Here is a 6,960-nt window from a genome sequence, read left to right on the forward strand (position 1 = left end):
GGAGGTTTAATTTTTCAGATTAAACAGCTCATTTACTCTTTACCCAAGCTCTGTGATTAAAGTCTGGGTCTATGTCAAGGAGAAAGCCCTTAGAAATACTCAGTCATGCTGTTCCAGCAAGAGTTCCTGACAGCAGTTTATGTTCATGTAGACATTTCATGTACTTAAGAGTCAGGGGAAATTGGCAGGTAACTTGGTTAGCTCAAGACTTTTCTTTCAGCCCTGTGCCTTTTAATGTCTGTAATAGTGCTGCAGAGACCTGTTCACCTGTCAGTTTGGGGTTTACCTTTTCAGTAAATACAGGCTTTGCAAATTGGCAGGAGATTAAGTTGTTTGGGACATAATTTTGTGTAATGCATTACAATGTTTTATTGGACACCCCATTGCACATCATGACGACATGTCTTCTTGTGGGAGTCTACCAGCTCTCCCCTGATGCCTCTTCTTTCAAGGAAAGCCCCTGGTTATTAAAGGTGAAGAACCAAGATTTTATCTCTTTCCCTATGCAAGTGTTCCAAGGGAGGGACCTGGGACTGCTTTTGTTTGGTAGGTTTGGATGGTATCATGCACCCTTTGGAGCATGGCGTGTCTCTGCATGTGCCCATGCAAGCACCTCAGGCTCTAGTTTCCAGGTTTGTCCCTCTGGTCCTCTGTCACCATTACCTACACAAACAGCAGCAGTACAGCTAATGCTGCTCTATAGCTAGGAGAAGCTGAGGCACATATTGTGCCTTCCTGTTTTGGGGAGAATAACTCTTTCCCAAATGATGCATCTCCTTGAAACTGTCAGCTTCTTCTCATACCAGTGGGAGAAATGTGCAATGCCTTACAGCATCGACAGAATATATGTTGTGACAAACGTTACAGCCAAACCCAGTACTTTTTTAGGTTCCACACCACACATGTTCAAGGAAAAAAATTACTCTCTTTGTCCCATATCTTGAGAGCTGAATAGACTTTTGAAGCAGTTGGAGGCAGTGTTCCAAGACCAGATCGTCTACCCTTTTTGTTCCCTCTGGAAAGAAGGAAATAAATCCTGATGGCTGGACATGATGTTGTCTAATGATCATACTTTTTCTTGGCATGTTTATTAGCACAGTGTGGACTTTTATGAGACTGTTCTCCTCCCTCTATCAGTCCTAACCATTTATAGTGATTCTTTTCTCCAGTGTTCAGTTAATTAGCTTATGCAAATCTGTCTCATACAGGAAAGATACCAAGTCAGGTGATAATAAATTTGAAATAACAATATGTGCAATCAAAGATTTTAAGTTGCAACACAATTCGGAAGGGAAGTGGGTGGTAACTCTGATATTTTTATTTCAGCTTCATCATGAGAATTCAATTTGATCTACTTTTTTATTGCTGGTGAGGCTTAATTTAAAAAAAAGCCAGGGAAATTCTGTCTACCTGCCTAAAGGTCAGATTTCTCTTCTTGTAGGGCTGAAGCCCTAGCCAGTGTTTGTGTAAGTATCTGTAGCTCAATGGCTTTCAACAGAGGTCACTAGCTGAGGATCTTGATTGTTCTTGATTATGAATAAAAGCATAAAGAATAATAACGGAAGGGGATTTTGATCTCCGCTACTGCGCTCTTACGTGAAATGCATGCAAACACAGAGCAGAACACCATGTTCTGACACAGAGAAGCATGTAAACACAACCTGGATTTTCAAAGGGCTCCAGTGTCGAATCCCAAATCTTTTCGGCATCTTTGAAAAATCACTGAAAAATCAATTACACAGCAGTTTATGCTGGGAAGAAGAAACAGAGCATGTCTTCTTTTGAAGCATCACGCTGTGATGAATGACCAGTATGTCTGGTGAGCCAGTCATCCATTCCAGTCTGGTCTTTGTTTCTGTAAATGAGCCAGTGTATATCTGGAAGGATGGGAAGTCATCTGGAAACCTGATCCAACAAGTAGCTCGGTGCTGTGATAAAAGCATGGCTGACTATGTCAAATGTTCAATAATGGTGATGTTTTTAATTAAACAAGATATTATAATCTTGTTTAACACTGCCACTACTTTTGTTGCTGAAAGTAGAAAAAAAGGAGTATAGGTCATGAGCAACACTCTAATCTTCCCATTCAAATATCTGTAATACCAGAATAAAGAGTAGCATGATAGGATGAAAAAACATCTTTTGATAAGGCTTTACCACATACACTTTGACTGTCAGGCTTAAAGATTGTATTTAGATTTGGATGGTGTAATAATTACTATCATATTAGGCTATTTTTATATGCATCTATTTAATGCACTAATTTAAATAAATCTACTTTTTAAAAGTGTTGGGTTTGGTCTGATTCCTATAAAAAATAAGAGAAATGAGGTCCCCCTTGATTTTCTCCATTGGCACTAAGGATGCAGCTGAGAAGATGCTCAACCCCCCCCGAAGTTCAAGGCTGGATTTCTCAGTTATTCATGAAAGTTTTCTTGTTCCTCTCTCACAGTTCTAAGGCATTTTATACACATCTATGTGAAAGCTTCTTGTTGGGATATAACAGCCTATCCTACTGGTACCATTTCCAGAAACAAGCTCCTCTTTATAACAAGGAAAATGTATTGAGGTTTGCAAAACCACTCTGTTACAACTCAGGGGAACTGTAGTGTTTTCCTCCTTAGCAAGGTCAGATGTTGAATCGAGAGCAAGCTCAAGGCTGTTAAACTATTAAAGTGGATCAGCTGTGACAATAGTCCTGTAAGTTGACTGAAAGCCTTTTTTTAGTGTATTTACCTAGCTGATAGAAGGCAAATTCAATCTCACTTTTTGGGCATAGATAAACAATGGAGACAGAGTAGGGGAATTTACGCATAATCACTAAAATTAAAAATATTTGGATTAAATTCTGCTGTAGCCTAACCCCATGCAATTCTAGCGATACCAGGGAGTGACTGTGGCTACACCACTTCATCCTTTAGTGAAAACTGTCAACAGCAAAATACATATGTGCTCCAGTGGCTCAGCACAGGCTAAGACAAGAAAACATTGGAGACCGTTAGATTTCCCCATGCCTCTGGAAAGAAACTCGTGCAGCGCTTTGCTGAGCGAGTTCTGGCTGTAGCTGCTCGAAGGCCTCAGCTTTGCACACCCTTTCAGCTGCGATTTGCAGACCCTTTAGCTGAGTTCTGTACCCCCTTTTGCTGAGTTTTGCAGGCCCTTTCAGCTGAGCTTGGCACAGCCTTTCAGCTGCGGCTGCCACCGAGGGAGCTGCCCTCCCCTTGTTCCTGCTCCTGCATTGCCCTCTCGCACAGGCACACGCATTTGGGCAGCCACGCAGTGATCACCCCTGCAAGAGAGACCATAAAAGTGACCCAGACAAAGCCCGCAGTTCCCCTGCGCCTCTGTCTGTTTAATGAGCCCAGGAAGCTACAAGCTTGGTTTTCTTCTGCTTTTATGAGCTCTTGCAGCCTGTCAGCAGTAAATAACAGACCCGTTTCTAATAACTTATGTTTTCTTTATGTTTCAATACGAAAAAGACTGACGTGGGCTTTATTCCCAAGGCAACCGCCCCCACCATCGCTGTACCATGCCTCATGCCCACACAGCATCCCGTGACGCAGAGAGCTTCTCTCAGGGTTGGGCTAAGCAAGCTGCACTCCTCGTTGGGAAATCCCCCTGCGTAAGCGAGTCCTTCTTGTGCAATAGCATGGACCTTGCAGCTTTCACTCTTCTAGCTGTAGAAAAGGTAATGTGGAAAGCTCTGGCCTCATCCAACATGACATCGGAGCTGGGAGCAATTATGCTTCAATGCTTGAACAAGCTGTAGCTCCGGTTGGGGAATTTTAAAATGTCTTTTGCTCTATCAAGAAATTTTAGGGTACATGCCGTGTCTCACAGAGACCTTCTCAGCATCCTCCCCCGCTGCCTCTCCCCAGGGGACCCCCTGGGCAGAGGCATGCCCCAAATCATCCCAAGTCCCTAGGGATGGGAGAGCTGGCTGCTCTGCTTTCTGTTGGCAGAGAAAATCACCCCCAACTTTCCAGTAAGGGAGAGAGGAAACTCTGATTGCTGTGGCGCTCCTGGGTTTTGCTCCAATTCCAAAACCCTGGGCAAAGTGCTCCCTTTCTCCCTGGAAATGGAAATTCTAGCCCAGGGAAGTGAATAAATCTGTTAACATGGAAAGGGTCTGATTCCCTCCTTTGCCCATCTCCTCTGCAAAGTCCATGAGACTGTTTCTGTGCTGCTCAACCCTGTTAGGGATACAACGCACAGCACGTTTTCTCTTGGTATAACACTGGAGGGAGAAGTGCCTTCATACACAGACAGCATGAAAAGTGTGCTAATTCCGTTTTCTTCCTTTTAAGGCATTTACACAGCCTGAAGAAATTTCACTTGTATTTCAAAACCAGTGAGCAAAGGCAGGCGGATGGTTGCTGTCAGCACATGAGTGACTCCATACTGCACCAAGCCTGAGAGCCATGTGCCTGAAAGCAGGCATGGCTGATGGACTCGGGTTGAGGAGCAACAGGCTATGAGCACCTGGATTTCAAAACAGGTTGCAGTGATTTAACTTTCTCATCATCCGCCTCAGTTCAAAACAAGAGAAATTTTTCCATCATGGAAGATGGTTGCTTCGTGAATGTGCCGTGGGACAGCCCACAATAGAAACCCCCTCTGCCTTTCAGACAGGCTCTTTTTTTGATCCGGCGAGACTTGAAGGGGCGGCTTGTGAGACTGCAGTCTGTAAATGTGAAGCTTAATCTTTGTAAGTAATTAGTTTTGCACTGGATAAATATAGGCCATTTATCCATCACCTATCTGAAACACCAGTGCTTTACAAGCTGGAGCCCCACTCCCCTCTGGGCTGAGGTCCTCGGGGTCCTCAGTGGTTCACCCCTTCTCCGTGCCGTTGCTGCTCTGCCCTGTGTGCATGTACTGGTGCTGTGCTCTTTCAAGCAGTTGCCTCATCTGTACCCTGTCCGTGGTGTGTGCCCGAGCGAGTGCCCACGCTAGCGTGTCGGCTGCCCCCGCTGCCCCTTGCCATCCAGGCTCTGCTGGCAGCACCACCGCAAGCCCCCACCGCCCCGTACATACCCACCCACTCATTTTACAGGAGCCCGGCGGGGAGGTAGGGATATGCCGAGCCGACGGGTGCAGCCGTGGCTTCCTCTGCGGTTGGGAGCTCTGAGCTGCTCTGCAGAAGGTGCCTCCCTGGAACGCGGATGCCCGGCAGCAGCCCAGGGCAGGCACTGCCCTGCAAACCCCCCATGCTTCTCTGCCTTTTGCATCACACTTTTCATGATGTTAAAAGCACACAAATCAGGGTCTGGGCTGTGTGCTGTCCCTGCCTCCTCTGGCCTGCTCACACCTACCTCTGAACCTTACTCTTCTCTCTCCCTTGTGCTGGGAAAAGCCCTGGGTATGTTCTTTATTGAGACAAATAATTCCTGGGCTCTGTCTACTTTCTCACTCACCTGCCAGCTTATTCAGTGCTGGACTGCTGCATCCCTTACACCTTTCTGGTATTAAGTCCATGTCCTGCACAAATGTTGTCCCTCTTCTGCACGTTCAACAGCAGGGAGAAGGGCAGATCCTGACAGTCAGAAGACAGCAAAACACCACCTCCTGTCTTGATTTTGAGTTTCTTCCCAGCATTAATAGAAAAAAAACTTTTATCTGCATGGAGTTTAGCCATACACAGTCCTTGATAATGGCAAAGATAACGGGTTGGAAAGCTCTCCATCCCCTAGTGCGTAGGGACGACAGCCTGCAATACGCTGAGATACAGATTGGGTGGTCTGCTCCCAGGAGTAGCAACTCAGTGGGTGTGGAGATGCTGTAGATCATAATTTTGGATGACTTCAGAGCAGCACAGAAGACTAAACTTCACACTGCTGTTCCTTGTCAAAAAACATCTACTGCTTAGCTGAACCACAGCCGAGTCTGCTCATCACTGCTCCATGAAGTTACACTTGGCACCACGGGATGCAGGTGGTCCTGCTGTCGGGGTACACGGCAGTGCACCAGCTGAGGTGCAAGCGGGTGATGAAGCCGAGCACATCTCCCTGCCAGGGTGTGCGCTCCCAGCCAAACAACAACTGCATTGATGGACTTTACTGGAGGGTGTTTAGAAACGTTCCACCACAGTGGTTGGAAAACTTTGAAAAGCAAAGAAGGTGTCTGGCTCTGCCAGCAAAAACATCTCCTAAAAGGAGAAGATAAATTAGTTTTTCTGTGTGGTAGGCTCACTTTCCAGAAAGACAAATTCCACCAACAGTGGTGGGAGGGATAACAGAGGCAGCTCATGTAAGGAGGTGATTTCTTTGAGCATGAAATTATGCATCTGTTCTGCCTGCCACAGACCTCGTGGCATCAGCCCTCCCTCCCTCAGCTCAGCTTCTTTCTCTCAGTGTGAGGCTGTGAGCTGCTGTGCAAAAAATACATATTTTTAACATGGAATAGCTGCTTCTGCAGGAGCACACATCAGAGGCACCAAAGCTCTGAAACAGCCTGCCTGGCCTTCTCTCCCAGGGCTGGAGCATGAGGCCATTGATGAGAAAGGGCTTTGCTGAAGTCCCAGGCAAGCTGGGAAACCTTTCCCATCCCTTCACAGATCTCTCTCAAACTGAATTTGAAAAAGAGTCTTCCCAGAAGGTTTGTTCTTACTTTTGTAAGCATGAACCAGAATAATGATATCATTTGTTCTGTGTCATTTTCCTACAAAATTTTCATTATTCCAGGGTAATTCTTTCAAGCCCTATTAGGTACATGTAGTAGCTGCATTGTTTAATCCCTGTGAAGATCTATAGACTTTTCTGTTTCGACTGAGAGCTGATGAAGTCCGGTATTTCAGATGTTTCTTACCAACAAAAAGCTCATCTGTCATTCACTTAAAAAGTCCTTCTATCAACAATCGAATGAAGAGATAAAAGTCTTAACAATTTGAAGCTGGGTGACATTGGAATCACAGACTGATAAGGCTGGAACCAAGCCCCTGGTTGGCAGGGACTTCTGGAG

This window comes from Harpia harpyja, chromosome 1 (assembly GCF_026419915.1).
Source record: "Harpia harpyja isolate bHarHar1 chromosome 1, bHarHar1 primary haplotype, whole genome shotgun sequence".
NCBI lineage: Eukaryota > Metazoa > Chordata > Aves > Accipitriformes > Accipitridae > Harpia > Harpia harpyja.